The 17,521-nt window shown below is 37.3% G+C and overlaps 1 long non-coding RNA gene across 1 annotated transcript; it reads right to left on the bottom strand.

Moving 5' to 3' along the window:
• Positions 1-4,944: 4,944 nt before the first annotated feature.
• LOC107916139 (uncharacterized) lies at positions 4,945-7,020 on the bottom strand. Its single transcript, XR_001689397.2, has 3 exons — positions 6,719-7,020; positions 5,944-6,029; positions 4,945-4,990 (listed from the first exon to the last, which is right to left on the bottom strand). It is a non-coding gene; the product is annotated as an uncharacterized lncRNA (long non-coding RNA).
• Between the last annotated feature and the right edge of the window lie 10,501 nt (positions 7,021-17,521).

Genomic DNA, 17,521 nt, shown 5'->3' with positions numbered 1-17,521 from the left:
TTATAATTTAAAAGTAAAATAAAAATAAGTGTGAACAGCAGTAGTTGTGTGGCCACCTCTAAGCCCCTCGTAGCACCGAATCGCCTAAGACTGAGGATTACCTACACAGTTAAGTGGAGAGGGTGAGTTTACGAAACTCAGTGTGTAATCTCCTATCAGTCTAATAGTAAACAACATACAGTAGCAGTCTGGGCCTGGGCCCTATTCATTGATAGTACAATGAGGGCCTTAGCCCAATACAGTAACATTACAGTACAGAAAATGTTACCCATCCCAATCTAGCCAACACACCATTCCGTACCACCGACACACCATGTGGGGATAAAATCGACCCACCCAGCCAACACACCAATATCGTAGAAAAACTGCCAGTAATAGAATCACAGCAAAGCTGTCAGTAACAGTATACATGGCAAAGCCACCAGTAGGTCCACAGTCGTCTTGGGCGACCCGTGCAACCTTATCATTACAGTACACTTCCTCCAAATATAACAACCCAACCCCATGCAAAATGTCGTGACATAATATCATACGTGTATGGAAAATGCCATGCTCAATCATAGTCATATATATCATAGAGCAAATCAGTCATACATAATATAAAACCATAACAATCATTTCATCTCCTAGGGGTATAATAGTCATTTTACCTTTTGGGGGTATTTCGGTCATTTTACCTTATGGGGGTATTTTGATCATTCTACCCTATGGGGGTAGTTCGGTCATTTTACCTTGTGAGGGTATTTTGATCATTTTACCCTGTGGGGGTAATTCGGTCAGTTTACCTTATGGGGGTATTTCGCTCATTTTACACTAAGGGGGTATTTCGCTTATTTTACCCTCTAGGGGCATTTCGTTCATTTTACCCTATGGGGGTATTTTGCTCATTTTACCCTATGGGGTTATTTTGCTCATTTTACCCTGTGGGGGTATTTCGGTTATTTTACCTTATGGGGGTTTTCGGTCATTCTACCCTATGGGGGTATTTCAGTCATTTTACCCTTTGGAGGTATTTTGGTCATAACAGTGTAAATGGACCCAAGGCCTATTACTCGGCCCATATGGGCCTGCACGCTCGTGCGGCTCGTTCAGCCCAGATTTCGCCATGGTTATGAGATCTACACAACTCAGTCCAGAATTTGCCACAAATCGTGGATTTCATCTGTGGGGGCCCATAAGCCCATTGAGCCCACATGACCCATTTCGGCCCAACGTGGCCCATTACAGCCTAAGCCTATGGAAATGCTCATGGAGGCCTCTACAATTTATCGCCCATGATTCTTAGGTTTGGCTTTCCACACGAGTGATCGCACACTCGTGTGGTCTCAACGCCATATTTCAGCTTTTCGGCTTTTGGCGTTCTACAGTTACAGTGGGGTGGTTACACACCTGATGCGATCTGCAGATTCCCTTCGTTCCGAGCACTTTTATTCTGAAAATCAATGATCATCGCACCCTTGGTTCCCAGGCAATGTGCCAATCAACCTCGACTGCCACCTGTTAGGAATGGAAGCAGTGTAGGTTGGAGAAAGCTACGAAAACCTTGAAAACCTCACCGATCTCCCATCGAGAACAAGAAACAAATGAGATGATATATATCTTTCCACAACAACAACCTCCCTAAATCCCAATATTCTCTCTTCAAATCTCTCCAAATATCCCTCCTCAAATCTCTCTATGACCAGTTCAAACTCCATTTAGCAGTATTTCAATCCAACTTACCACCCATACGAATTAGGCAGCAAAATAAATACTCCCTTTTTGATGCACCACCACTTGAACCTTAGACGACATGTACACTCCACACACCCCTTACCACTAGACCAACAACTCCTTTGTATCATATTTTAACCACAATAATATAAGAACCTACTATCTAGATCAAATTATTTTATTCACTTAAAATAAAAATTTTGCATAAGCCAAGACTTGAAACCCTGACTTCTCAGACACTTCCAAACACTCCTAAATCACTTAACCACTGAAGCAGACATTTATTTATGTCACTTCCTTGCACAACTAAATATTTATGTGCAGTCTCCTAACTGTTCCCTTGTTCAAAACCTATTTCTTCTAGGCACAAAATTCTAGGTGTTACAAGGGCTCTTTGGTTGATAATTTTAGCTATTTTTAGCAGCCATCCTTAGCTAGAAAAACCCCCTTAGGCTAGTCACTTTGAAACACATCTCAAGCATTCACATCTTTCCTCTCTTCTCCCCACTTTCTCTCTTCTTTTCCATACCAAAATTCCCTTGCTCTCTTGCCGATTTCTCCTCTTGGGAAAGGGGAATTTATCAACTATTTAGAGCAGCAATTAAGTGCTCATAGCAGCCTTGGTCGATGAGGACAACGGAGAAGGAAGAACAAAGCAACTAGTCAAGCCACTGAAAAACACCGGATTTGATTCTTGTTCCTTATCTTTTTTATTTTTGTTGTTATGCTGAACATATGTATGGATATTTATGTTGTTGGAATGGTTAATTTAATCAATTTCGCTTGAATTTAATTCATGTTAGGTTGATTGCATTTCGTTTGTTAAAATTATTAAAATTGTGTTTATGTTGTTATAGGCCTCGGTAAGATGCTTGATTAAGTAAAATCATGAATAAGTTATTCTTGCATTACAATTGTTAGGTAACTAATGAATTAATTATTTAAATAGATTGAAATTGTAATTAATGGACACAGTACTTAATTAGTGCATGTTTAATCATCTAAGGTAGCTGAGGGTTAGATTAGCAATGATATCTGACGATACATTTTCCTCACATAACTTGCAAGATTATTGTGATTAAACTGTTTCAAGGTAAGGATACTTTGTTACCTCACATAGTCTTTTATGTGCTTATTAAATCGAGTTAATTGTTTGAATTGACATAGGGATATGTACGAGATATTATTTCGATTTAATAAGTATGTATGTGCAATAATATATTTGCCTATTAAGATTTGTTTAATCGGTTGAATTGACATAGGGATATAGTCAAGAGATAAATGGATTTTGGTAGGTGAGTATGTTCATAAGTTAACAAATTACCGAGTTGCAGTGAACTTATTCGTAACAATATAAACATGAGTTTAATAATTCTAAGTTAAGAAATGTAATTAATCTAACACAATTATGTCATCTTCATTAAAATCGTATTTTGAAATCGTGCATTTGAGGTTTATTTAGTTCACTTAGTTTAAAATCTTAGTTTTAATCACCCTCTTCAAACAAAATAGTTTTCTTCACCAAAGTGTTTTAAATAGCATTCATAAATAATTCTTTTCACAGTCCCTGTGGGTACGATAACTCGACATTTACTTGTCACTTTATTACTTGTTGCGATTGTGTACACCTGCACGTTTCCGTCGTTCCAGTATACCCGCAATATCCTATATCTGGCATCTTGACCACAATATTTTGTATCTTGTAGCTTGACTGTATTATATGGTGGCTTGTCCATATTATTGGTGTGTTATTGGATGGACGAGTTCTAAGGAACTCATTATGGTGCGTAGCAGAGATGGGTAGGAAATGTTTTCTGAAAATCTACATTGTTTCTAAAAAAACATTGCATCGACATCATAGCTATGCATACTGATAAATGTGATTTTATGATTGTATATTTTTGAATATGTGATGTGTTATACTAAATGATTTTCTGTCTTATTTTCTATTGCTATGCAGATTGATCCACACTAGGCTTTAAAAGCCCACCCTTTTGAGTTTCTGATTTTTTAGGTAATAATCGAGGTTAAGACATGCGTTCAGCTTACAAAGGTGCACTTGGATATCTTTTTCAAATAAAGCATCACACTCTAATACTTGTTATTTTGGGATTGATTTTGTTATTTCTAGACTATGGTTTGAGATACTTTATTTGGTATTTAGGTTTTGGATGATTATGTATGATTGAATTTTTTTTAAAAACTATCTCCTAAATCGGTGTGACACCCCGAACCCGAGACCGTCGCCGGAGTCGAACACGAGGTGTTAACAGACTTCAAACCACTTATTAAAAATTTTTCCAGACAAGCTGCCAATCTGCGTACTAGTCACTTTAAAAATCATATCTTGAGCTCTGGGACTCGAAATCCAGTTCTGTGAATTTTCCCTGAAACTAGACTCATATGCCCATCTACATATTTTTTTCTAGAATTTTTGGTTGGGCCAATTAGTACAGTTTATTAGTCAAAGTCTCCCATGTTACTGGGGTCGACTACACTGACCTTTGTGCATTACGACCTCGATATCTCCCTGTACAGAGCTTCAATACTGATGCCGTTTATTTCTATAGAAACTAGACTCAAATAGGAATCTATACATATATGGCATGGCTCCTAATTATCTCTGGTTAATTTATAATAAATTTACAAAGTCGGAACAGGGAACCCAGAAACCGTTCTGGCCCTGTCTCGCGAGAACCTGAATATCTCTTAACATACTGTCCATATGATTGTTTCATTACTTCTATATGAAAATAGACTCATCGAGCTTCGATTACATAATTTATCCACTATTTAATTCCATTCCTACTAATTGTTGTAATTTTTCAATCCCACGTCACTGCTGCTGCCAGCATCTGTTACTGAAGCAACTATGTCCATTTAGTGATTTCTTATTGATCTAACTAGTAATTCATCATACATATCACAAAATTATAATCATGACTAGCCATACCAAAGGCTAATCATTGTCAAACATCCCCCCCTTACTACACTTTTGCCATAACATAAATTTTAACACCAAAAATAATCAACCATGACATAAAGATCGTATTACCAAGACTTACGACCTAATGTTATAAAACCAAATCCAACCGAACATTTATGCTATTTTCGCATGGCTAAAAGTTTACATACCAAAGTTCAAACATAACATAATAGCCTATACATGCCGAAATGTTCTCCTAGACCAACTAAGAAGAAAGTACCAAAGGTTGCTAGCCGGTGTGATGACTTCGACGACGGCACGATCACGCAAAAAGAGACGAGTCCAAGAAACCTAGAATAGGTGACAAGCAAACACCGAATGAGTATATAACTCAGTAAGCCATAAGCATTCCACAACCATCCATTAATAAAATTATCACAACAGGAAACAATGAAATGAGGTTAAGTACTCCATCCATACCAAACTATACCATAGTTCCTTAAACCCTATGGTTCAATCTCATACCAAGTCCTACATTGACCTTTCATACATCATTTTATTTTCGTTATAATCATACAATTAAACGAACTTTCACCTATTCCACAATGAACCTTATGTACGTGACTTCAACTATAATCGTCACATAGGTTCAAAACTTACCAAGCTCAACTCCAAATATAAACATAGCGCCTATTAGCCATGAACTCAAGGTACTTACCTTTTCCGCTGTCCAAAATTGACTCGGTAAAGCCGCACCCTTCGTGTAAATAATTTATGGAAAATATATATTGGGTTGCACACATAATGTTTAGTAATCACCCATGCACACTCAGTGCCATGCACTTTAAACTCACACACTTAGTACCATGCATTTCAAGTTCGCACACTTACCTTTTTCCGCTGTCCAAAATCGACTCGGTAAAGTCGCACCCTTAATGTAAATAATTTATAGAAAATATATATTGGGTTCGCACACATAGTGCTTAATAATCAACCGCGCACACTTAGTGCCATGTACTGTAAACTCGCACACTTAGTGCTGTAAAATTTAAACCCGCACACTTAGTGCTGTACAATTTAAACCCGCACACTTAGTGCCAATCTCATGATCATAAATGTTTACACCCGCACACTTAGTGCCTAAACCAACAACTCAATTCATCTCACCTCTTTTCTTTTTATTCAATACTTTCATCACCCCATGCATACATGTATAAATATATATATTTATCGTTCCATTCAGCATCATTACATAGACGTTATAACCATTTAAATTGATACAAAATATATGCTTAATGACTTACCTTAGGTCGGATGAAGTGATTCCCAATCAACTACTCAATATTCTTTGCTTTGCCTTTGCTTGATTCCCCTCCTTTGGATTCTTGAGCTTGATTAAATAAATAAGTTTAGTAATTTAATTTACCTTGCAAGATACCTATATAAATATAAATTTAATAATTCCATTTTTTTTTACAGTCATCCTTGTTCAAGACATCCAAGTCTCAACTAATGTTCATATTATATCTCAAAGCCAAATGTATTATCCCTTCCAAAATAATATTATGCCAAATATGATTACATTCAAATATACATAATTATGAATCAAACTCAACTTTGTAAACCAACCTCCTCATTTGGTCGATTGTATAGAATCAAAGAAATTTCACCAATGTGCATACTATATAGCCGAATATGCAAGATCAATCTAACATCACCTATGTACTTAATTTTAAATGCCGAATATACAATTTCGATGCAATATCATTTTTTTTTTCATTTCATTTGAGCACATAGTTCCTCCACATAATAATTTGGCCGAATGTTTCTACTACCAAAAACCTCACATCTATCCATAATATAATACCAAGGTTCATATATCTATTAGCTATTTCATTACTCATCTTTCTAATATTCCATTCCAAAGCATCAAACACTATCCTCTTAACATCTAACGATCACATCCGAATGCCCATTTTTTTTTTCACCAAATAGAGAAATCACCCTATGGGTTATAATATGGATTTGTCTATTAACTAAATTTAACAAAATTTAATGAAAAATAACATGCAATCTTACCTTGATTAATCCCTTAAGTTGACCGAATGCTTTTTAACCATTTTTCTTTCCTTCTTCCTTTATGTTCGGTTTTGCAAGGAGAAGATGACACTCTCCCACCTTCCATTTCTTATTAATTTATGTTTCTATTTAGATTATTTTATCATTTACCATTATAAAATTGTATTTAACTTGACTTAATGGAGGACCATCATCACATGGCCGGCCACTTCATGAATTAAGGGCATTTTGACATGCAAATCCATACTTTCTCACCTTGTTATTATTTAATCCTTTCAATTTATCTATCATCTTTTCTAAATTTCTCAACTAAGTCCTTTCATGAAAATCCACATTCCTAAGGCTAATTTTAAACCTTTATTATTTCCACACATACACTACCACATTTAATATATGCAATTAAAATTAAAATAAATTTTCTTGTAACTCGGTTTTGTGGTCCCGAAACCACTTCCCGACTAGGGTCAATTTTGGGCTGTCACAACTCTCCCCCACTCAAGAAATTTTCGTCCCCGAAAATCTTACCGGTGAATAATTTTGGATATCGATCCTTCATAGAGTCCTCAAGTTCCCAAGTGGCTTCTTCAATTCCGTGTTTATGCCACAACGCCTTCACTAATGGGATTTTCTTATTTCGCAACTCTTTTACTTCACGCATCAAAATGCGAACCGGTTCTTCTTCATAACTCAAGTTAGGCTGAATCTCGATCTCAGATGGAGTGATTACGTGTGACGGGTCGGACCTATATCGTCGAAGCATCGAGACATGGAAAACATTGTGAATCTTTTCAAGCTCAGGGGGTAAAATTAATCGGTATGCAACTGGTCCAACTCGTTCGGACACTTCGTACGGACCGATGAACCTCGGACTCAATTTGCCCTTACGACCAAATCTAAGCACCTTCTTCCAGGGTGAAACTTTGAGAAATACTTTATCTCCAACCTGATATTCAATGTCTTTTCTTTTCAAATCCGCATACGACTTTTGACGATCCGAAGAGGCTTTCAAACTTTCGCGAATTACTCGGACTTTCTGCTCGACATCCTTAATCAAATCAACCCCAAAAATTTTACTTTCACTAAGTTCAGTCCAAAATAATGGGGTACGGCACTTGCGACCGTATAAAGCCTCGTAAGGTGCCATCTTAATGCTTGATTGAAAGCTATTGTTATAAGCAAATTCAATCAAAGGCAAATATCTTTCCCATGAACCACAGAACTCTAAGACGCAACATCTCAACATATCCTCGAGTATCTGAATTGTTCGTTCAGATTGACCATCGGTTTGGGGGTGAAAAACAGTGCTAAAATGCAGCTTGGTACCCAAAGCTTCTTGCAATTTCTTCCAAAATTGCGATGTAAATCTTGGGTCTCTATCTGACACGATAGAAATAGGTACACCATGCAATCGAAAAATTTGGGAGATGTATATTTCTGCCAATTTATCGAGCGAAAAATCTGTACGGACAGGGATAAAATGAGCAGACTTGGTCAATCTATCAACAATAACCCAGACCGAGTCTTTCTTATTCTGAGTCAGAGGTAACCCAGACACAAAGTCCATTGTCACTCGATCCCATTTCCATTCGGGTATCATGATTGGCTGAAGTAATCCAGATGGCACTTGAAGTTTCGCTTTTACTTGTTGACATATCAAACACCTTGAAACAAATTCAGAAATGTCTCGTTTCATGCCCGGCCACCAAAATTGACGTTTCAGATCGTTGTACATTTTAGTACTACCCGGGTGGATAGACATTCGGCCACTATGAGCCTCATTCAAAATCATCGAAATAAGTTCCGAATTCCTTAGAACACACAAACGACTTCTGAACCTCAAACAATCATCGTCATCCATTTGAAACTCCGATTCCTTTTCGGAACACACTCAGCCCGTTTTGCAACCAATTCATCATCAACTTTCTGGGCTTCACGAATTTGATGAATCAATAATGGTTTGGCTTTTAATTCAGCTACTAACACATTGTCGGGTAGAATAGACAAGTGCACATTCATCGCTCGTAAAGCAAACAGCGATTTTCGGCTTAAGGCGTCCGCAACCACATTAGCCTTTCCCGGGTGGTAATCAATGACAAGCTCGTAATCTTTCAACAACTCAAGCCAACGTCTTTGTTGCAGATTTAAGTCTCTTTGAGTCATCAAATATTTGAGACTTTTGTGATCCGAAAATACATGGCACTTTTCGCCAAACAAATAATGTCGCCATATTTTTAAAGCAAATACGATGGCGGCTAGTTCGAGATCATGGGTTGGATAATTTCTCTCGTGTGGCTTCAATTGTCTCGACGCATAGGCCACAACTCGACCTTCTTGCATCAATACGCAACCCAACCCGAGTAGGGATGCGTCACTATAAATGACAAACTCTTTGCCTGATTCAGGTTGCACTAAAATTGGAGCTTCAGTCAAATGAGTTTTCAGTTGATCGAAGCTTTTCTGACATTTCTCCGTCCATTCGAACTTAGCATCCTTTTGAAGTAGCTTCGTCATTGGTGTGGCTATCATCGAGAAACCTTTTACAAATCGTCGGTAATAACCGGCGAGCCCCAGGAAGCTCCGAACTTCGGTAACATTTCTTGGAGGCTTCCAATTAAGTATGGCTGAAATTTTGCTCGGGTCAACTCGAATACCCGATGCGGATACCACATGACCCAAGAAGCTAACCTCTCTTAACCAGAACTCACACTTACTGAACTTCGCATATAACTGCTTATCCCGCAAAATTTGCAACGCTAATCTCAGGTGTTCAGCATGTTCGGTCTCATCTCTTGAATAGACCAAGATGTCATCAATGAACACAACTACGAACCGATCCAAATAGGGTCTGAAGATCCGATTCATCAAATCCATAAATACCGCAGGGGCATTAGTGAGCCCGAATGGCATCACTAAGAACTCGTAGTGACCGTACCTCGTTCTGAAAGCAGTTTTGGGTACGTCCGAATCTCGAATCCGCAACTGATAATAACCCGATCTCAAATCTATCTTTGAAAACACTGAGGCTCCCTTTAATTGATCAAACAAATCATCAATACGCGGTAACGGATATTTATTCTTTATGGTCACTTTATTCAACTGACGATAGTCAATGCACAACCTCATGGTTCCGTCCTTCTTTTTCACGAACAATACTGGTGCACCCCAAGGTGAGAAACTTGGTCGAGCGAAACCTCTATCCGTCAACTCTTGCAATTGAGCTTTCAATTCCTTTAACTCGGTTGGTGCCATACGATACGGGGCTATCGAAATTGGCGTAGTTCCAGGTACAAGCTCAATACCAAACTCTACCTCCCGAACAGGTGGTAAACCCGGTAATTCTTCAGGAAAAACATCCGGGTATTCACAAACCACCCGCACAGTTTCGGGTTTCTTTTCTAATTCTTTATCATCAAGTACATACGCAAGGTATGCTTCGCACCCTTTTCTTACATATTTCTGGGCCAACATTGCTGATATTACAGCTGGCAACCCCTCCAAATCCGTAGACTCAACTCGGATTACTTCGTTATTTGCGCACCTCAAATCAATAGTCTTGCTTTTGCAATTTACAACCGCATCATGCGCGGTCAGCCAATCCAAACCAAGAATAACATCAAATTCATCAAACGGCAGAAGCATCAAGTCCGCCGGAAAACAAGAACCTCGAATTACTAGGGGACATCTCTTACACACTTTGTCGACAAGCACGTAACGACCCAAGGGATTTGACACCCGAATTACGAACTCAGTAGACTCAATAGGTAGAGTCTTACTGGATGCTAAGGTTTCACATACATATGAATGAGTAGAGCCAGGGTCAATCAATGCAATCACATTAGTATCAAAGAGAGTGAAGGTACCAGTGATGACGTTAGGGGAGGATGCCTCCTCTCGTGCGCGAGTGGCATATGCTCTAGCAGGAGTACGGTTCTCGGCTCGAACAGCCGTATCAGAGACCCCTCTCTGACTACCACCCCTACCTCTTAAAATTCTCGGTGGTCTACCTCTAGTTGTCACTCCACTAGGTCTTGCACCTTGAACCTTATTCTTCTCATCAAGCTCCGTGCAATCTCTAATGAAGTGGTCCTTCGAACCGCATCCGTAACAGGCCCTGTTAATAGACTTACCCCAACATTCACCTATGTGTCGTCTTCCACATTGGGGACACTCAGGTCTCTATAGACGATTATTGCCCACACTAGCTACCGAAGTAGTTCGGGAGTCCGTCGATGGTCGTGCTCTGATGGAAATTCCCGCAGTCATCCTCGACTTATTAGTGTCCTCCCTGAACTTCTTTACAGCTGAGAACGGAGCTTTACCCGTCGATCTTTTACGATAGTCTCTAGCTTCAAATTCAGCCTTCTTCTTCCCCTTTCCAAGTTCTTCCGCCTTGTAGGCTCGTTCGACTAGTGTCACGAATTCTTTTATCTCCAGAATACCCACTAGTAGCTTTAAATCTTCATTCAATCCTTCTTCAAATCTTTTGCACATAGCAACCTCATCAGCTACACACTCCCGGGCATACCTACTGAGCCTTACGAATTCATGTTCGTACTCAGATACTGTCATACGGCCTTGCTTGAGTTCCAAGAATTCCTTACGCTTTTGATCGATGAACCGTTGACTAATATATTTCTTTCGAAATTCCGCTTGGAAGAAATCCCAAGTAACTCGTTTGTTTGGGACTATGGAAATCAAGGTCCTCCACCAGTAGTAGGCTGAGTCTCGCAACAAAGATATAGCACACTTTAGACATTCATCGGGTGTGCATGACAGTTCATCGAACACCCGAATGGTGTTATCAAGCCAGAACTCGGCCCTTTCGGCATCATCAGTAACTATGGCCTTGAACTCCTCAGCCCCGCGCTTCCTAATCAAGTCTACAGGTGGTTTACTCAGCCTCACAGGATCAGCAACTGATGGCATTACGGGCTCTTGGGGTGGATTATTCAAATTCGGGAATTGTTGGACAGCCGGATTGGTTCGGGCATATTGCGCGACCCACTCATTCATCATGGTAAAGAAGGCTTGTTTAGCCCCCTCACCTTGATTATTCGCAGATGACTGAGGTTCAACAGGCGGCGTCCCTTGTGCAGGAGCAGCCGCTACACTTTCAACGTCATCCGCCAAGGTTCTCTCTACACCGGGATCCATTTACTAACCAAAACAAAAATTTTAACCGTCAGAAGTCATCACACATTTAAACATTAACATTAAGGCATGTATAGCTAGACTCATACGTGCTATGGTAGTCCTAGAACCGACTAAACCATAGCTCTGATACCAATCAAATGTGACACCCCGAACCCGAGACCGTCGCCGGAGTCGAACACGAGGTGTTAACAGACTTCAAACCACTTATTAAAAATTTTTCCAGACAAGCTGCCAATCTGCGTACTAGTCACTTTAAAAATCATATCTTGAGCTCTGGGACTCGAAATCCAGTTCTGTGAATTTTCCCTGAAACTAGACTCATATGCCCATCTACATATTTTTTTCTAGAATTTTTGGTTGGGCCAATTAGTACAGTTTATTAGTCAAAGTCTCCCATGTTACTGGGGTCGACTACACTGACCTTTGTGCATTATGACCTCGATATCTCCCTGTACAGAGATTCAATACTGATGCCGTTTATTTCTATAGAAACTAGACTCAAATAGGAATCTATACATATATGGCATGGCTCCTAATTATCTCTGGTTAATTCATAATAAATTTACAAAGTCGGAACAGGGAACCCAGAAACCGTTCTGGCCCTGTCTCGCGAGAACCTGAATATCTCTTAACATACTGTCCATATGATTGTTTCGTTACTTCTATATGAAAATAGACTCATCGAGCTTCGATTACATAATTTATCCACTATTTAATTCCATTCCTACTAATTGTTGTAATTTTTCAATCCCACGTCACTGCTGCTGCCAGCATCTGTTACTGAAGCAACTATGTCCATTTAGTGATTTCTTATTGATCTAACTAGTAATTCATCATACATATCACAAAATTATAATCATGACTAGCCATACCAAAGGCTAATCATTGTCAAACATCCCCCCCTTACTACACTTTTGCCATAACATAAATTTTAACACAAAAAATAATCAACCATGACATAAAGATCGTATTACCAAGACTTACGACCTAATGTTATAAAACCAAATCCAACCGAACATTTATGCCATTTTCGCATGGCTAAAAGTTTACATACCAAAGTTCAAACATAACATAATAGCCTATACATGCCGAAATGTTCTCCTAGACCAACTAAGAAGAAAGTACCAAAGGTTGCTAGCCGGTGTGATGACTTCGACGACGGCACGATCACGCAAAAAGAGACGAGTCCAAGAAACCTAGAATAGGTGACAAGCAAACACCGAATGAGTATATAACTCAGTAAGCCATAAGCATTCCACAACCATCCATTAATAAAATTATCACAACAGGAAACAATGAAATGAGGTTAAGTACTCCATCCATACCAAACTATACCATAGTTCCTTAAACCCTATGGTTCAATCTCATACCAAGTCCTACATTGACCTTTCATACATCATTTTATTTTCGTTATAATCATACAATTAAACGAACTTTCACCTATTCCACAATGAACCTTATGTACGTGACTTCAACTATAATCGTCACATAGGTTCAAAACTTACCAAGCTCAACTCCAAATATAAACATAGCGCCTATTAGCCATGAACTCAAGGTACTTACCTTTTCCGCTGTCCAAAATTGACTCGGTAAAGCCGCACCCTTCCTGTAAATAATTTATGGAAAATATATATTGGGTTGCACACATAATGTTTAGTAATCACCCATGCACACTCAGTGCCATGCACTTTAAACTCACACACTTAGTACCATGCATTTCAAGTTCGCACACTTACCTTTTTCCGCTGTCCAAAATCGACTCGGTAAAGTCGCACCCTTAATGTAAATAATTTATAGAAAATATATATTGGGTTCGCACACATAGTGCTTAATAATCAACCGCGCACACTTAGTGCCATGTACTGTAAACTCGCACACTTAGTGCTGTACAATTTAAACCCGCACACTTAGTGCCAATCTCATGATCATAAATGTTTACACCCGCACACTTAGTGCCTAAACCAACAACTCAATTCATCTCACCTCTTTTCTTTTTATTCAATACTTTCATCACCCCATGCATACATGTATAAATATATATATTTATCGTTCCATTCAGCATCATTACATAGACGTTATAACCATTTAAATTGATACAAAATATATGCTTAATGACTTACCTTAGGTCAGATGAAGTGATTCCCAATCAACTACTCAATATTCTTTGCTTTGCCTTTGCTTGATTCCCCTCCTTTGGATTCTTGAGCTTGATTAAATAAATAATTTTAGTAATTTAATTTACCTTGCAAGATACCTATATATATATAAATTTAATAATTCCATTTTTTTTTTACAATCATCCTTGTTCAAGACATCCAAGTCTCAACTAATGTTCATATTATATCTCAAAGCCAAATGTATTATCCCTTCCAAAATAATATTATGCCAAATATGATTACATTCAAATATACATAATTATGAATCAAACTCAACTTTGTAAACCAACCTCCTCATTTGGTCGATTGTATAGAATCAAAGAAATTTCACCAATGTGCATACTATATAGCCGAATATGCAAGATCAATCTAACATCACCTATGTACTTAATTTTAAATGCCGAATATACAATTTCGATGCAATATCATTTTTTTTTCATTTCATTTGAGCACATAGTTCCTCCACATAATAATTTGGCCCAATGTTTCTACTACCAAAAACTTCACATCTATCCATAATATCATACCAAGGTTCATATATCTATTAGCTATTTCATTACTCATCTTTCTAATATTCCATTCCAAAGCATCAAACACTATCCTCTTAACATCTAACGATCACATCCGAATGCCCATTTTTTTTTTTCACCAAATAGAGAAATCACCCTATGGGTTATAATATGGATTTGTCTATTAACTAAATTTAACAAAATTTAATGAAAAATAACATGCAATCTTACCTTGATTAATCCCTTAAGTTGACCGAATGCTTTTTAACCATTTTTCTTTCCTTCTTCCTTTATGTTCGGTTTTGCAAGGAGAAGATGACACTCTCCCACCTTCCATTTCTTATTAATTTATGTTTCTATTTAGATTATTTTATCATTTACCATTATAAAATTGTATTTAACTTGACTTAATGGAGGACCATCATCACATGACCGGCCACTTCATGAATTAAGGGCATTTTGACATGCAAATCCATACTTTCTCACCTTGTTATTATTTAATCCTTTCAATTTATCTATCATCTTTTCTAAATTTCTCAACTAAGTCCTTTCATGAAAATCCACATTCCTAAGGCTAATTTTAAACCTTTATTATTTCCACACATACACTACCACATTTAATATATGCAATTAAAATTAAAATAAATTTTCTTGTAACTCGGTTTTGTGGTCCCGAAACCACTTCCCGACTAGGGTCAATTTTGGGCTGTCACAATCGGTTTATAAACTTGGGAAGAATAACTAGATTTTTCAACATAATCGACAACTCTACTCAATGTTGATATTTTCAAACATAAAACTTCATTTTGGAATTTAACGTTATTTGCTCATTAAAATGGTATTTGACAGGACATGTCAAAACTACAATTTCAAATAAAAAAGTGAGAGTTAGCTAAGATATTTTTCGCTACAACAGTTTTGAACCATGATGTTTTCGGTAAACCTTCAAAACTAGAGTTTTCTGAAGATAACCGATTTTGACAAATTCTTTCGAAAAGAAAACTTGTAGGTACTATTTGGTTTTTCTAAAAAAAATTAAAATGATGATTTTTTTAAATAACGACATTAGACAAGAGAAATATTTAAATGATTTTCTACACCAGTACCATAGCCAATATGATCTTTGAGATTTAATCATAATCTCTAGGTCAGGTTTAGGGGGTTACATTTAGTTGTATTAGAGCTGAAAATATTGAATTGTGGTTTTTTTCAAAAGTTGCATGCATATCTAATAAAAGGATATTTTGGTAAAAATCTATGCCACAGTTAAAATCTTATTTTGATACAAAAATGTGAGTTTGTTAAAAATTTGAGACTCTGAAGCTGGCCCAAGATAAGTATTTATTACACACTGAAATTCTAAACAGTGAAACTATAGACTGCGAAACTTTAGGTTATGAAAGCTATAGATTATAGAAGGTTTAAATATAATATTAGTACTCGAACTTGTCCATTTCTCCTAGATTGGAATTATGGTTTTTTGTACCCAGATTGGTAGCCAAACTTGTTTTCCATCTACTATATTTGTACCTGAGACTAACGACGTTAATTTTTTACTAATGTGGCAGCACTGACCAATCACATGCCTCCACGTGGCGTCCACTTATGTCTATTTACTTTTACTATTTTTTTATTTTTCCTCCTTATCCCTTTTTCTTTCCTTTTCTTATTATTTTTTTCTGGGCCTACTTCTACACTTGTTCATCTTCTTTCTTTCTTTCTTCTTCAGTCAAACCCCCCTAAAATTTTCCCAATACATCTTTGAACTCTTCTTCATCTTCCTCTTCCGACACTTGAAACTAGTTTTTTTCCCTTTCTTTTGACATCCTTTCTCTTCTCTCATTTAAATATGTCGTGGACCAACCTTCAGGCCAGTCAATCTTCGCGATTGAAATGAAAATGATGAGATGTTGTGTAATTACTTTACCATTTCTTGCAAAAATATTACAGGATTTCCAGAACTGCGTGTCGTTAGAGTCGTGTCGTTCCCTGGACATTTTAGCTTCCCAAAACCACAATCACCTATCAAACATGAGAATTTACCGGTGGAATCTTTAGAATAGTGGGTCTTTCCCCAAAAATGACCTCCCTATGATGTCAGGGTATTAATGGTTTTCAATTCACCTCTTCAGAGAGTGAAAAATGTGGTGGAATTTGTGGAAATGCTTTCGTTTGAGAGAATTCTAGGCTATACCACGTAACTATATTTGTTACTATAGTAAAGCTTGTTCCTTCCACTTTTGTTGACAGTGTAGTGAAAACAAGTAAAAAAATTAGTGAAACCAAAGATAGTTAGATAAAAGAAACTAATGAAACATCATTCAATGTTTCTGGAATGAAAATACCTATGTGATAGAAGAAGAGCACAAACAACAGCAGCAAATGCAATTTGAGCCATGAAGAAGAGGAAGTTGGGGGATGGGCAAATATCAACACTCTTATTCTTTTCTTGAAATGGTTGGATTATTCAATGGCGATATATATAGATAATTATAGTTATTGAGTTTTCGAAAACAAATTTCAATGATTGTGGACCAAAATAGAAAAGTTGCTACTATGCCTACTCTTCCTAGTTTTGAGATGAGTTGCTGTGTTTGGTTGGGATTTTTAATTTTATTTCCTCCCACTTGATATTTACATGTAAAATTTTGTGAATAAATACAAAATAGTGGTTCAGAAATAAAAGGCTCTACAAAAAATTAAGAAAGTGTTCATCTGTACAACAAATAGTGGTTTAGAAAATATTTTGTTCACCATATTGGTTTGCGAGTAAAACATGCCTGATGGCCTCTATGATTTTGCAATTTCCAAGACTTTACTCGTATGCAATATAATATGCATAAGAAAATGAACTTAATTATGGTACAAAATAATTATATTACAGAGCATATTAATCAAAACTATATTTTGTAGTTAATTTCTTAGTAAGGGTATGAAGAAAATGGGTGAGGGACATTTTGGCATTCCTTACTGCTACTTCTATT

The sequence above is a fragment of the Gossypium hirsutum genome, chromosome D02 (assembly GCF_007990345.1).
Source record: "Gossypium hirsutum isolate 1008001.06 chromosome D02, Gossypium_hirsutum_v2.1, whole genome shotgun sequence".
In the NCBI taxonomy this organism is placed as follows: domain Eukaryota; kingdom Viridiplantae; phylum Streptophyta; class Magnoliopsida; order Malvales; family Malvaceae; genus Gossypium; species Gossypium hirsutum.
The sequence above is the reverse complement of the archived record's forward strand: the minus strand, read 5'-3'. Positions and strand labels throughout refer to the sequence as shown.